Source organism: Cryptomeria japonica, chromosome 9, assembly GCF_030272615.1.
Source record: "Cryptomeria japonica chromosome 9, Sugi_1.0, whole genome shotgun sequence".
NCBI lineage: Eukaryota > Viridiplantae > Streptophyta > Pinopsida > Cupressales > Cupressaceae > Cryptomeria > Cryptomeria japonica.
Window position 1 is genome coordinate 76,620,508 of NC_081413.1, and position 16,544 is coordinate 76,637,051.

Genomic DNA, 16,544 nt, shown 5'->3' on the forward strand with positions numbered 1-16,544 from the left:
GATGAAGGAATATTTCTGAGATATTCCACTAAGAGAAAAGCTCTCAAGTGCTACAACAATTAAACTTAGAACATTGTTGAAAGTATCAATGTCAGGGTTGATGAATCCCCTGAGGAACATAAGGAAACATGCAACAAAGAAGTGGAAGATGAACTGGGCATAGCTTTCTGGGAATCGGTTAAGAAAGAAACTTGTAAAGATCTCAGTTTTCCTATATCGATAGAAACTATATTGAGATAAAAAGAAGAAGTTAGTGAAAAAGAAGAAAATCTAGTAGATCAGGATAGAATCATTCCTAGATATGTGAAGTTGCATCATGATCTAAAGCAAATCATAGGAGACAAAGATGCAGGGATACTCACTAGAAGAAAAGTGAAAGAAAACTCTTGCATGATTTCTGAATTTGAACCCAAGACTTCAAGAGAAGCTCTTACAGATGAAGACTGGATTAAAGCAATGAAAGAGGAGCAAGACCAAATAGAAAAGAATGTGACATGGTCTTTGGTGCCTAGACCGGAACATAAAAATGTCATAGGTACCAAATGGGTTTTCAGGAATAAGCTAAATGAAGAAGGCACATTTGTAAGGAACAAGGCTAGGCTTGTATGTAAGGGATACACTTAAGAGGAGGGAGAAGACTATGGAGAAACCTTTTCTCCTATGGCTAGACTAGAAGTTGTTCGAATGCTACTTGCATTTGCAGCATTTAAGGGATTTAAGGTTTATCAAATGGATGTGAAATCTACTTTTCTGAATGGAATCCTAGAAGAGGAAGTGTATATAGAGCAACCAGAAGGGTTTGCCTTATTAGAAGATAGTGACATGGTGTGTAGATTACACAAAGCCCTATATGGACTAAAACAGGCACCTAGGGCATGGTATGAAAGACTACACTCTCATCTTGTGAAGATTGGATTTCAGAGAACAAGTGAAGATAGAAACATCTACTTGAAATAAGAAGGTGATCAGATTCTGATCTGTGAAGTGTTTGTGGATGACATAATCTTTGGAGGAGATGATAAAATCAGTCATGCATTTGCAAATTAAATGAAGAAAGAGTTTGAGATGTCTTTGATAGGAGAAATAAAGTTCTTCATTGGATTAAAGATTTAGCAAATGAAATAGGGTATCTTTATTACCCAGTCCAAGTATGTCAAAGAGGTATTGAAGACTTTTGGCATGGAGGAAAGAAAACTGGTTGGTACACCGATGGTGACTGGCTGTAAACTGACTAAGGAAGATGATTCAACATTGGTGAATGAAAAAGAGTACCGGTCAATGATTGGTAAACTGCCCTATGTGGTGCATAGTAGACCAGATATTGCTCATGCAGTGGGCATTGTAGCTCATTTTTAGAAATGTCCAAGAGAATCCCACTTGCTAGCTGTCAAAAGGATTCTTAGATATCTGAAAGGAACAGTTGATTATGGATTGTGGTATCCATATAATGGTGACTATAATCTCAAGGTATATACTAATGCCGATTGGGGAGGTAATGTGGATGACTGAAAGAGCACAACCGGTGGAGTGTTCTTTCTCAGTGGAAGATTAGTATCATGGAAAAGTAAGAAGCAGAGTTGTACTTCTCAATCTATAGCTGAAGCAAAATATGTGGCATCATTTATGAACTCCAATCAAGCAATTTGGATGAAGCATGTATTGGAAGGTTTCAAGGTACTTGTATCTGAACAGGTGAATATATTTTGTGATAATACAAGTACAATAAATATTTCCAAGAATCTGATATTACATGCTAGAACTAAGCATATTAAGCTTAAATATCACTTCTTGAGAGAGAAAGTTTAGAATAAGGAGGTTGTACTACAACATGTTTCCAGTAAGGAGCAGCTAGCAGATATATTAACTAAGCCCTTACTGAAGACTACATTTACCTATTTGAGACGTGAATTAGGGGTTCTGCCCCTTCACGAAATCAATTAAAAATGTGTGCTCCGCATTAGTCAAGTACTACAGTGATAAATCTTTTAGGATTGATGTGTTGAAGGATGCTACTCCTTAGGGGGAGCAACATAGTAGATTTTGGAAGCTTGTGCCTCCACTTTGGCATTGTTGTCAAAGGGGGAGAAGATATCTGATGTGTGGAGGAGAAGATATCTGATAATGTAGATACACTGATCTATGAGGTTTTCAATTGCAATGCTACACTGAGTATTGCCATCAATTCCAAAGGGAGAGATTGTTGGCTATCATTGGCATATGATGAACTAACATGTTGATATGATGATAATGTATGTTGTCATTGATGTCAATAAGTGTAAGCGAACCGATATGTAGATTGAAAGAAGTTGGTGAACCGGTATGAAGAGGTATGAAGAGATGTAGTGAACCAGTGTCAAGGTTTCACTAAGTGTGACTACCGGTTGGTAGTCTCAGCTCTATGGTTATCGGTTTGGTGATCCAGCTTGTACAATGCAACCAATGATACTCTATGATGAGTTAGTGAAAGAGATGTGAATGAGATCGAGGTGCCACATTAGCCTTGTGCGCATGAAGGATTGAGGTATGAGAAGATCAACCGCGTTTGAAGTCTACCTCAGGAATGATCATTCTTCTTAGTGGTATGAGAAGAAAGTGTGATGGGTTACTAATTCCCATGTACCATGAAGATTGAATGATGCAGATTGTCTTGTGATCTATTTGAAATTGTAATGCTCTATGCAATGTGTTTGGATGGTCAAGATTGGACTGCCTATGTTTTAAACCTAAGATACTTAGGGTTTAGGCTTTATGCTATCGACCTAACTATTGTCTATAAGGTCGATGATGTTTTTTATTGTAAAGTTGTTGGCAAATTTTGTGTGTGCATCTGAGTGATGCGATACTTGCCAGACCAATGAGTGGAAAATTGCAGAGTGTGATTGCAGAGTAGAGGAAATGAAAAGGATCTACCTTGGCATGTAGTGCTATTATCAGATCAGAAGTTTTACCTGTTGTCTTCTAACCATTTCAATAGTTGGAAAATCCCTTTACCAGGTAGCTTTAATAAGCTTATTGTAAAACCCATAACCAGGTGACTCCAGATCATTGAGTTCTTCAAATCCTCTAGCAAGGTAACCTTTAACAGGGTTTTAACCTTTAATAGGGTATATAGCCATCCCTTAACCGGGTGATCTCTAACAGGATTGGCTCCTAGTAGAACATTATTGTAAAGTCTTTAACTGGACTAGGCTCCTAATAGGGTGAGCTTCAAAAGAGTTCAAAAAAGGCTTGTGGGTATTCATCCCCACCATGGTTTTTCCCATTTGGGTTTCCACGTGAAAAATCTGTGTGTTATGTGTTTTGCATTTTTCATGTGATGTTTATGAAGTATGGTGCAGGAGCACCTAGGAGGATAAATGAAGACATGAAGATAGAGGACCAGATTATGACATTAAAATCCATTAATTGGAATGTTTTAAAGCCTATTATGGCCTTTTGTAATGACAAATGTGATGTAATGTGTAAATGTCCTAAAGGACCTAGTAAAGGCCTTAGGACCAAAATGAAATGTAATTGGGAAATGGGGTCTAAATAGGTTGATTAGGAGTCTAATATGCTTAAATGATCTGATTATGTCAAAATAAGTTGAATGGGATAAGTTTTAGTGGATTAAAAGCATTAGAAATAAAGTTGAAAATTCAAAATTTGAATTTCAACAACTAGTTTCAGTTTTGGTGGGAAATAGGTTTTAGAGTTGTTTTGACATTTTAATCACTTGGGTTACTTGGATATTGGTTGGAGTTTGTTGGGGAACATATTATAAAGTCCCTAAAGTCATTTTTGTGTGGTTGGATGATGCTGGTACGGATTTGTACGAACTGATACAAAAACAGCAATAAAACTTCTAAATTTCTGTCAATTCCTTGAGTTTTTCATGCTTCCTTTGCATTGGTAGACTAAGGGATTGGATTTTCTATGCTTTGAGGGGTCCTTTGATTTATCATTGCATGATATACACGTTTGGAAATCTGAAATATATCATTTTTTTGTTTTATTGCTGACTGTCCCAGAAAAGACAGTGATTTTTCATTGATTTTGTGAGTTTCCAAGCATGTATGGATCCATCCTATGAATGTAAATGTCTGATTCTCATAGGGTGGATGCCTAATAACATGTACAATATTATTTTAACTTCTTTTGATAGGAACTAATGAAGGTTGTAGGTGTACACCTTGACAGTTGACTGGGAAATGCATGGGATTTATGCCATAGTTGTAGCAGCAGAAGATCTACCTTGAGGAGGTAGTATTTTTATGTGAAACAGTGTTAGGGGATGGTAAATGCATGGTGAATATTGAAGGAGAAGTTCTGGAAGTGAGTTTTGGGGTTTGAATAAGAAGGCCCTAGTTTTTAAGCCATTTTAAGGAGGGTTTTGGTGTTTGGGTATTTAGGAGTGCAACCAAGACTTAAAACCTTGAAAATCCTTGGATTGGGAGCCCAACTAAAGATTGTAAAAAAGGGTTTAATCTGGTTGTGAGTTTGGTGGGTACTTCCTTCACAAAGTGGACCTAATTAACCCTCTTGGGGAATGAGGACAGCGGTTTTTTGAAGGCTTTGTTCCAAAACAGCCATAGAGAATATTTTGGGAGTTGATATAGGTTTATATTGTACATCTAAATCAGTCATAACATTGGTCCATGTTTTGGGAAATGTGTGTGAAAAGAGCCAAAAACAGCATAGCAGGCTACTAGGAAACTAGGCCTAGTGAAGGGCTAGATTTGGGGTTTGATATCAATTGAAGGTTTGATGGTTTGAAAACCTTTGGAACATGTTAAGTGAAGTTTTTTGAAGTGTGTGGAGGCAGGGGAAACACCTGATTAAGGTGAAGACAAGTTTTGAGCCTATTGAGGCATATTGAGCATTTGAAACACCATAGGAGTGTTGGGGTTTGGGTCCATATTCCACTTTAGTTTACAAGATTGCAACTAGATCCTCTAGCCTCTGCATCAAAGTGGTATCAGAGCAGTGAAAGGTCTGGGTAAAGGATTGGAAGGGTAGTTATGGCACCTAAGAGTCAATTGGCTAGGGAACTTGAGGAGTTGAAGGAGATTTTGGAAATAGAAAGAAGGGAAAGAAGAGAACAAGATGCAGCAAGAGAGCAGGCTGAAGCAAGGAGGGATAGACAATGGAGAAGAGAGAAAGAGGCCATGAAATCTAGGTTAGAAGGCTATGAGAAAGAAAGAATGGACCATAGGAGGGAAGAAGTTAATGAAGAACACTATGAAGATGAAGGAGAGGAACAACATGAAAGACAAGAACATAGGGAAGTAGAAGATGAGATGGATCCTGAGGAGAGGAATCTTGTTAGGATTTTGAAGGTAGTACAAAACAATGGAGGGAAAGGACATGTGGAGGTACCTATCTATCAGGGGAAGATGGATAGTGAAGAAGTGTTGGGTTGGCTGGATGCCTTGGAGAACTACTTTGAGTATGAGGAGATGGAGGATGAGAAGAGAGTGAAGTTTGCAAAAACAAAGCTAAGAGGTACTGCTTTAACTTGGTGGACAAGTTTACAAAATGATAGAATGTGTAGGGGGTTGACAAGAATCACAAATTGGGCAAGGATGAAGAACCTCATCAAGGAGCAATTCTTGCCTTCAGATTATAGCATACATGTGAAGAGGATGAGACAAAATTTGAAACAAAAAGACATGGATGTAATGGCATATACTGAACAATTTCATAAATTGAGTATTAGGAGAGGATATGAGGAAGAAGATGAGAAGGTAGCTAGGTATATCAATGGCTTGAAGTATCATTTGCAAGATGAGATTGGTCTACAAGTACCAAGGACTATTGGTGAATGTTATCAATTGGCCATTAGAGCAAAAGAAAAGGTGAGGAGAAGACAAGAAAGGTCAGGAAGAGGAGGTAATACAAATAGAGGAAGAGGTGGAAGAGGTCAAGGACCAAACAATGATGACAAGGGAAAGGAACCATTTTCAGAATCAAGGGGTGGATACAATCAAAGAGGAGGAAGAGGATTTGGTCAAGGAAGGGGCACATTTAGATGTTACAATTGCAATGAACCAGGACACCCATCATTCAAATGTCCCAAATGGAGTGAGGATAAGAAGGAAAGGAGGGTTAATTTGACACAAGAAAAAAAAAAGGAAGAACCAGAAGAAATCATGATACCACCAGAGGAAGGAGAGTTGTTACTCATGGGGAAAGTACAACCATCACAACAAGAAAGGATCTTCAGGACAAATTGTAAGATCCATGGCAAGGTATGCAATTTGATTGTTGATTCAGGGGCTTGTCACAATTTGGTTGCTTATGAAGTAGTCAAAAAGTTAAATTTACAAACCCTTGCACATCCTAATCCATATTTTGCTACATGGGTCAATGAAGGTCAGAATATGTTGGTAAAGGATCAGGTAGTCATTAATTTCTCCATTGGTCAATATGCTGATAGTATTTTGTGTGATGTAATGGATATGAGTTGTGGTCATTTGATTTTGGGCAGACCTTGGCAATACTCTAGAAGGATTATACATGATGGGTATCAAAACACCTATGTGGTTCATAAGGGTGGAAGGAAGTACAAATTGAGCCCATTGATGGGGAAGGCAAGAGACACCACTGTAATGTGTTTTGGCAATGAGTTTTCAGTCAAAGAGCAGGGTAAGAAAAGTGCAGATTTGCAGCAGTATGACAGTCCGGTTCATGAAGGACTTTGTGAACTTGATCACGTACTAGTTGGTACAGTGAAATGTCCTCTCATTGGACAAGTAAAGGACAGCAAGTTTGGCAGGTTGCAGATACCTCAAGATAGAGGAAAAGGGGCAGCCATGAAGCAAATGTCAGCCATGAGTACCATTGGTTTGGGACAACCAAATCATAAAATTTTTGTTTCTAATGATTGGTGTATGAATGCAAGTGTTCATAGGAGGAAACAAGTCACATTTGGGGACTATCTAGTTCCTAAGAATCAGATGCAAGCAAGCAAACATGAAGGCAAGGCATGGATGACTTCTTGGGACAAGAAGACTTTCATTCATGGGGAGTATGCTGCAGGAGCACCTAGGAGGATAAATGAAGACATGAAGATAGAGGACCAGATTATGACATTAAAATCCATTAATTGGAATGTTTTAAAGCCTATTATGGCCTTTTGTAATGACAAATGTGATGTAATGTGTAAATGTCCTAAAGGACCTAGTAAAGGCCTTAGGACCAAAATGAAATGTAATTGGGAAATGGGGTCTAAATAGGTTGATTAGGAGTCTAATATGCTTAAATGATCTGATTATGTCAAAATAAGTTGAATGGGATAAGTTTTAGTGGATTAAAAGCATTAGAAATAAAGTTGAAAATTCAAATTTTGAATTTCAACAACTAGTTTCAGTTTTGGTGGGAAATAGGTTTTAGAGTTGTTTTGACATTTTAATCACTTGGGTTAGTTGGATATTGGTTGGAGTTGGTTGGGGAAGGTATTATAAAGTCCCTAAAGTCATTTTTGTGTGGTTGGATGATGCTGGTATGGATTTGTACGGATTGATACAAAAACAACAATAAAACTTCTAAATTTCTGTCAATTCCTTGAGTTTTTCATGCTTCCTTTGCATTGGTAGACTAAGGGATTGGATTTCCTATGCTTTGAGGGGTCCTTTGATTTATCATTGCATGATATACACGTTTGGAAATCTGAAATATATCATTTTTTTGTTTTATTGCTGACTGTCCCAGAAAAGACAGTGATTTTTCATTGATTTTGTGAGTTTCCAAGCATGTATGGATCCATCTTATGAATGTAAATGTCTGATTCTCATAGGGTGGATGCCTAATAACATGTACAATATTATTTTAACTTCTTTTGATAGGAACTAATGAAGGTTGCAGGTGTACACCTTGACAGTTGACTGGGAAATGCATGGGATTTATGCCATAGTTGTAGCAGCAGAAGATCTACCTTGAGGAGGTAGTATTTTTATGTGAAACAATGTTAGGGGATGGTAAATTCATGGTGAATATTGAAGGATAAGTTCTGGAAGTGAGTTTTGGGGTTTGAACAAGAAGGCCCTAGTTTTTAAGCCATTTTAAGGAGGGTTTTGGTGTTTGGGTATTTAGGAGTGCAACCAAGACTTAAAACCTTGAAAATCCTTGGATTGGGAACCGAACTAAAGACTGTACAAAAGGGTTTAATCTGGTTGTGAGTTTGGAGGGTACTTCCTTCACAAAGTGGACCTAATTAACCCTCTTGGGGAATGAGGACAGCGGTTTTTTGAAGGCTTTGTTCCAAAACAGCCATAGGCATTATTTTGGGAGTTGATAGAGGTTTATATTGTGCATCTAAATCAGTCATAACATTGGTCCATGTTTTGGGAAATGTGTGTGAAAAGAGCCAAAAACAGCCCAGCAGGCTACTAGGAAACTAGGCCTAGTGAAGGGCTAGATTTGGGTTTTGATATCAATTGAAGGTTTGATGGTTTGAAAACCTTTGGAACATGTTAAGTGAAGTTTTTTGAAGTGTTTGGAGGTAGGGGAAACACCTGATTAAGGTGAAGACAAGGTTTGAGCCTATTGAGGCATATTGAGCATTTGAAACACCATAGGAGTGTTGGGGTTTGGGTCCATATTCCACTTTAGCTTACAAGATTGCAACTAGATCCTCTAGCCTCTGCATCAAAGTATATGGTTAATAGGTTATGGTATTTTTAGTATACCACATGCATGTATTTATGGGTGAAGCTGATGTCAAGTATTGATCGTATCTAAAGTGTTTAGACTTATCAATTTATGGTATCTGGTGTCTTACTGTGTTTAACCGGTATTGCCATGGTTAAGTTCAGTAATGGTGATAACCAGTTGGTATTGTTTTAGCTAGATAAGTTGTTGGGAGAGTTTTTATTTGTACTGATTCACCCCTCCCCTCTCAGTACCAGTTGGGGTATCTGTTGTTCATCATTATTCATCAGGGCTAAGAATAAGGTGGTGGGACATTATGATAAGTAGGCATAGGTGATGATTGGGTAGGAAAAGGGACACATAAAGGAGGAACAAAGTTTTTGAAGGAATTGTCCCCTTATTTCACACTGATTGGTTGAGGAATAGTAGGAATACTTATGGAAGACATAGGTAAAGATGGAGGATTAAATGATGTAGAGGGATTTCCCCCATGACCAATGGTTATAGTAATGGCATTTTTAGGTAATGTAGCCATCGTATTGGAAATAAAAGTAGGAATAATAGTCATAAGAGTAGTCAAAGGAATAGAAGGGTTGAATTGTGTTGAAGGATGTGAATAACCTAGGGTTTCGACACAACTCTTGATAGGCATGACATTAGAATTAACAATATGTACAATGCCACACAATATATCAATTCAATTCTTATCACTTTGAATCATGCATTTAAGGCCTTCAATTAATTCATCTCCTTGGTAATTAAACCTTGGGAAGCCTTAATTATAATGCTTTGTCTAACGAGGATAGGATAGGTAGGACTAATAGTGGTAAAACTCATGCACTAGAGGGAAAATTTGAATTTTAAATTTTGAGAAAATCTTACAAAATTGATTAAAGCAAGATTTAAGAAAATAATGATTACACAAGATGCACTTTGTTGAGGGAAGAGGATGACACAATTTCCAAAAATGAAAGGAAATTAGAATTTTAAAATTAGGGCGGACTATAATCAACCTCTTAATTTTAAAACCTTTCTTGAAATTTGAAATGTTGAATTTTGGAGGTATTTTTGATTCTAGAGGGATAAAAAATCAACAAAATCAGCCAATCTTATGGATTTAGGCTATTAAGTACAATCATAATAGTCTCCTAAAATTTCAAATGAAATTTTTGGAAAAAAGAGGAAGACCGTGGCAGAAACGCACATGGTTCGACTAACTTTTTCTGAAATTTTTAGGGATGAATATTACAATGATTTTAAAACTAACCCCAAAAGATTGATGAATTTTACAATCTCTAGATGGGCAAAATGTAGAAATGGGACCCTATTAGGGTTTTGAAGAAAAAGAGGGATTAAATTGCAAATTTGAAAACGGTCAAACGTAATGGATAGGGACACCTTGGAATGTTTAGAAATTTGAATGTGAATGAAATTGATTTGAAATTTGCACAAAATCCAATTAAATTTGAAAATTAGGGTTTTATGACCTAACCACTTAATTTTAAATTTTGAATTTTAAGAAAAGGGAGGGAAATTGAAATTTTGAATTGTAGGAATGAAAACAAGTCCGAGAACAAGCATAAATCTGAAAATTAAATGGAAATCCAATTTTTGCACAAGTTCAAGATTATTTTTGAAAATTAGGGTTTTAACAAGTAACCGCTTAATTTTGTAAATTTGATTTGCAAATTGAACAAGACAATGAGGAAATTGAACTTTATAAACGAAACAATTTTCAGAACTTAGATAACCATAAGCAATTTTTACAAATCACAAGTTCAATTTTAATTTGAAAAACTAGGGTTTTTAATGATTTAACCACTAAGTTTGCAGAAATTTGAAACATGCAATTTTGTTCAAAGGGAAGCATGCAAGATGTCGGGTTCACCTAAATGTAATGTGGTGAAATGTGAGAATGAGAGATCAAGAGGAAAACTACCCTTTCCCTACAAGGAGAGATGAGAGTTTCACTATAGATTTCCCTTCAAACACTTTTCACCTAATTACATTGGAAGAGGAGAGGAGAATTCACTAGATTCAACCTTCAGAGAAGAAGATAGAATTATGAGTAAAATGGGAATGATAAGCTAATTCCCTCTTCCTATTAGAAATGGAAATGAATTGATTGAATTATGTAGTAAAAAGGTGACAAAGAACTTATTATAACTTAAGATTGGAGTATGGGATGAAGCTGTGCATCTGGATCTGGGAGTAATATGTCGAGACGAAGTCACCTTGCAAATTTGAAGAAAATTTTCCTTGATCGTGGCAGGAATGTACATGATCCTCTGAAAAATACGTGAAATGAAAAGGGTTTTTTTGCCTTTGTAAATGGAGCCTGGATCCAATAATACAACTACACACCTGCAACCTACACATAGAAAAGAGTGGAGAATGGGTTGGGATTGGGGGTTTGATTTTAGGTAAAACCCTAGTTTTGGAATTAACCAAGTAATGAAAGAAAGTACTTGCAATTAGATGTAAATGAAAGACTGAATTGTATATCACCTCAAGGGAGGTTGTGATGGAAATGTTGATAGAAATACTTGTATGGAATTGAATGTTGGAATCAATATCCTCTTTAATGGTTGAATCCTTGACTAGAATGCAACACCTAGCCTTGAAGGGAGATCACTTGAGAATGCTCAATGCTGGAAAAGAATTCTTGAATGCTTGAATGTTCTTGAATGCTCAATCTCTTATGCCACTTGACCAACTCCAACTTATGAAAATGAGAGGACAAATTCCCCTTAAATACATGTTAATGAATTTGATTTTCATCACAGGCTGACATCAGGGGAGTTTCTCGCTCACTACACAAACTACAATGCATGCTCTAGTTAGGTCCTGCCCCAAAATAGGGCAGGGACAAGGGCACCATGCCCCTGTCCTAGGAGGAAAAAGCTGCCACACCCCTTTTCTAGGGGGGACAGGGGCTGCCCTACCCCTTTCTCCAGGGAAGAGTGCAAATAGGGTGGTGTAGAGGCCAAGAAAGAAGCCGATTCTGAGGGTTGAGCAGTCTTCGTTCTCCAATCAGGCTAGAGGATTCAATCTTGTGTGCGTGAGGACCCTAATGCAGTCAAAAGTTGATAGGGTCACAATTTTATGACAATAAAGGATGCAACATATACTGGGTGGAAGTTAGCTATCCATAAGGAGGCATGTATATTGAAAAAACATGATGAACCACCATTCAACATTGAGTCATTCTGACATTACCTACAATATACTTATATGTCACATGGGTAGTTAGGAGGAGTTGAAGTTCCTGATCTAATGAGTACTAGGCAGTTAGTCTTAGCCTCAGATATCCAAATGTATGAGCCTAGACGATTTGATTACACCTCTTATTTCGTAGAAAAATTACATGAGGGTTTCCTGAACCTTAGGGATAACAAAAGCCCTGATTTCAAGTTTTATTCATTGTTGATGCATTTAGTATTGTTTTATGGTCATTTCAGGGGTATATGGCCTGAGGAGTTAGTGCTTAATACCAAAAATAGAGAAGGGGATGAACAATCAGTTCAATTATGAACTTCTATTTGGGACTCTCGTTATGTGAGATCAAACTACATAAAATTTGAAGAGTGGATAGTGAAACCATTATACAAGATGTATAGAGTTCCATGTGATGGATTAATTTCAAATGCGATCAAGGCATTTTTAAGGCCTAAAGATTTTTATGATAGACAAATTGTGAATCATAACTGGGGCAATTGGTATGTGCACCAGAACTTTATTTCTTTTTGGATCTATGGATTTGAAGGAAGCCCATACATGTTACCAAAATGTGTTCCTGATAGAATAGCATATTTGGAGATTGTAAGACAATTAAGTGTCTCAAATTCTAAACACTTTGGAGATCAACATAAGAAGGCTTTCTTGCTTGGAATTCTTAGTTTTGGAGATTTCACTATTGTTTCTACAAAGGCATATGAAATAATCGACAAAAAGTTAATGGAGGAGTATAATTTGTTTGAACATATTGCAAGAAAAAACTATGATCCAGAGGGGTAGATCCACTCCTGTAAGAAAACACAAAATCTAGGAGGTTAGTTGCACTTGAGTTTGGAAGCAGAAGACATCTTCAAAAATATGGAAGATGTAGAAGCACAAGAGGTAATTGATAATTTGAATAGAGAGCTGGAAAAAAAGAAACAAAGGTTGATGGAAATGGAGACAAAAGAAGAGATGTCAAAAAGTGAACCAGATGATCATGAAGTTGTTTCTAGATTTCGGGAAAAGGAACAAGAAGAATAACCAAATTAAAATGAGCAAATTATGACTAAGATGGAGATTCATGCAGATTCAAGGTTAGAAGAACATTTTTCTCTTGTAGCAGATGATGTATTTGTGAAATCTAAATAATTTAAATCTTTTCTCAATAATTTCAAAGGAAAAAGGTTGAGGGAATCTATCCCACATCTAACACTTGAAAATGAGGTAGAGTTGTTGAAAAGGTTAAAGGAGGATATAGAAGAGTTGGTTACAATGACTCCCTAAAAATGAAGGAAATTACTTGCAGAATCTAGAGAAATATTATTTTCAAGATGGGATTTGAGTGCATCTTTTATTTTTGACAGTCTATTACACTCTGAAAACAAGGATTTCAAATTGGACATTCAAGGATTAAATTATGTGTTTATTGGATCCAAGTTTGACCGAGATGAGGAATCTTTACTGCTATGGGCATTGTATCCTCTGAATAAAAGGCCTAAAATTATTGATGTGGATAATGTTGGGATCTGACAACACTGAGAGGGGTGGATGAATCAGTGTTGTGCTTAAATGAACAGTTATTAACTTTCTAAACCATGCATGTATGTATCGGGAAACAAACAAGCATATAACAAGAAGCAAATAAACTATCCATATAAATGAACACCATAACACACAAAATTTATATGTGGAAAACCTCAATGAGGAAAAACCACAGTGGGATTTGTGACCCACAATATCAATTCATTGGCCATATGAAAAGATATTACATAAAAAAGGGGCCTGGACATGTAGGAAGGCACACTGCCTAGAGCATACTAATCATCACTAAAGAGTCTCACTGACTACAAGATTTCTGCAAAAGTAAATTACAGAAAATGAACTCATGAATGCATCTGCTATGCTAGATAGAGTTCTGGTTCTAGTTTTGTACTATACTAGTTCACAAACTTGAACTATTAGTGGTATTACTTCTCCTCCAAAAATGATTTCCAAGCTATCTATAGATCATTGCATGATATAATGTTCGCATACAAAAATGATCTCCATACATATATTTTGCATCTCATCGTTTTGCTATACCTATATATTTCAATCATCTATTCCATCACAATTATCATTATCATCCTCTTAAATTGACCTAGCAAACTAACTTATATACCTATTACACATGATATGCCTTATGTCATCTTACAATATAATTACAAAAGATATTTGATGTCGGCCTCGATAATAATTACAAAAATGATTTACTAAATAAATCCTCCTTGATGGCGGCTTCCTTGAAGTATTTGTTGGTATTTTGGTATGGTTTTGTAATTGATGTCAACACCTACTAAACTCTTATCAACTCTGGCACTTTGGAGAATCAACAACATTCATCGGCAAGCAAGTAACTATTGCACAGTTACTCGTATCTGGTACACCAGAAAGATATAATGATCACTAACACTTGGAATGATATGGAAAACACTTGGTAATATCGAAGACATCGTTTGGACATCTTGTCCTGGATTTTTGTTCATTGGTATATTCATAGTTGTATATTTCCTGTTACCGACAAATAGGTCTAGGGTTACATCGACAGGTTTATCTTTTCCAGCTCAACATGGCATGCTATGGAGATGATTAATTATTGTTGTAAATGCATTAAGCCAACACGTTCAATCGATTATTGCATCAGATATTATATTGTTTGCAAAATGTTTTTATTGTGATATCTTGTAGAGCCGACCTACAAAAATTGGTCTTAGGTTATGGTATAAATGTAAGATCTTATTTGTAAGATCAAATGTGGAATGCGAAAAAGGATTGTGTGAAGGTATATGCGACATTAAGAAGAGCTATACACGCAGACATCATTTGAAGGTGAAGCTACATTTTTGTGAAAGCATATCAGCATTACACCAGTACTGAATCCAGTATATGAAGATGCTATTTTGTGCAGTACATTCTTATTGGATTTAACCATCCAACTGTAGTCAGTGTGACTCCCATTTTTTGATTGAGTAGTGAGCTCTAGGCTGTTGGCCTTTCTGCATGTGCAGACCCCATTTATGTACACTTACTATCTGCAATAGTATCATCTGATTGTGGGTAAGGTTTCCCACCATGGTTTTTACCCTTACAAGGTTTCCATGTACAAATATTGGTGTTATGTGTTGTGGATGACTTTGTGTTTATGTTTCATGCACTAATCCTTGCTGGTATAGCAATTAACTGTTAAAACTATCTACCAAAATATTTAACTGGTTTACCGGTATTAAGCATTAAGTTGGTTAAATTGTTTTTGGTTTAAATTTATTTGACAACTGATTCACCCCCCCCCCCCCCTCTCTTAGTTGTCTTTGGGACCTAACAATTGGTATCAAAGCTTAGTCCTCTTTTGGAGAAGTTTAACAGATTGAGGAGATCCAATGTCTACTAATTATTTCAGGAAGGACAGTCCTAAACTTGATGGGACCAACTATGGCATATGGAAGATTAGAATGGAGACACATCTAAATTGCATTAGAAAAGACATCTGGGAAGTTACAAATAATGGTTATACTACTATTGTACAAGGTCAACCTAGTCCAGCTAACTTGATTAAAGATGAAGAAAATGATTGCAAAGCAAGAGAAGCACTTTTGAGCACATTATCAGATCAACAAATCATGGGACTATAAGATAGGTCTACTACTAAAGCTATTTGGGATCATTTGGAAACACTGAATGAAGGAGATTCCATAGTCAAAATTGAAAAACTTGAAAGCTTTCAAGTCAGGTATGAACATCTGAAAATGGAAGAAGATGAAAGGATTTCTGCTTTTATGGAAAGAGTAAATGAAATTGTTTGGGGTATTAAATATTGTGGAGGAACATTAAGTGGGGATGAAATTGTTTCAAAATTTTTAAAAGGATTTCCACCGGCATATAAAATGAAAGTCACTGCTATAAATGAGTTAAGAACAATGCCTAATACATCGGTTACTAGGGATACATTGGTTAGGAAACTTTCAGCTTTTGAAATTGAAGAATTTGGTCCTATTGCTACTATAAAGACAGATTTGGCCTTTAAAGCATCAACATCATATGCTCCATCATTTGAAAAATCTGATTGGAAAGCCTTTTATGCAAGAGAAATTGAAGAAAGTAGGAAATAAAATGAAGAACTTGAAGCACTATTTGAAAGGAAAATGCCCAAAGGTCCAGTTGGAAGTAAGTATGAAGGTAAAGCACCCTTTAAAAGCTTTAACTGTAATAAGATTGGTCATATGGCTTCAAGATGCACTGATAGACATGCTAGACTAAGAGAAGAAGCTAGAAGAACATACAAGCCTAACCCTGAATATCAGAGATACAGATTCAAGAAGAATAAAGACAAATCTTGTTACATTGCTGATGAAGGTGTGACTAATGATTATGATGAGGATCCAACAAACAATGGATGGGTTTTTGTTGCTATAATAGAAGATCAACTGGCACCTACTGCTCAACTGGTAGTACAGGCCTGATAGCTAAAGTTGAAGTAAAGGATGAATGGATCATTGATTCAGGATGCTCATATCATATGACAGGAGACAAAGGTAAATTCTTGAACTTTCAAGAATACAATGGAGGCTCAGTGAGATTTGGAGATGACAAAGCTTGTTCAATCAAAGGTAAGGGTACAATATCTCTTGATGGTAATCATAATACTGACAATGTCTACT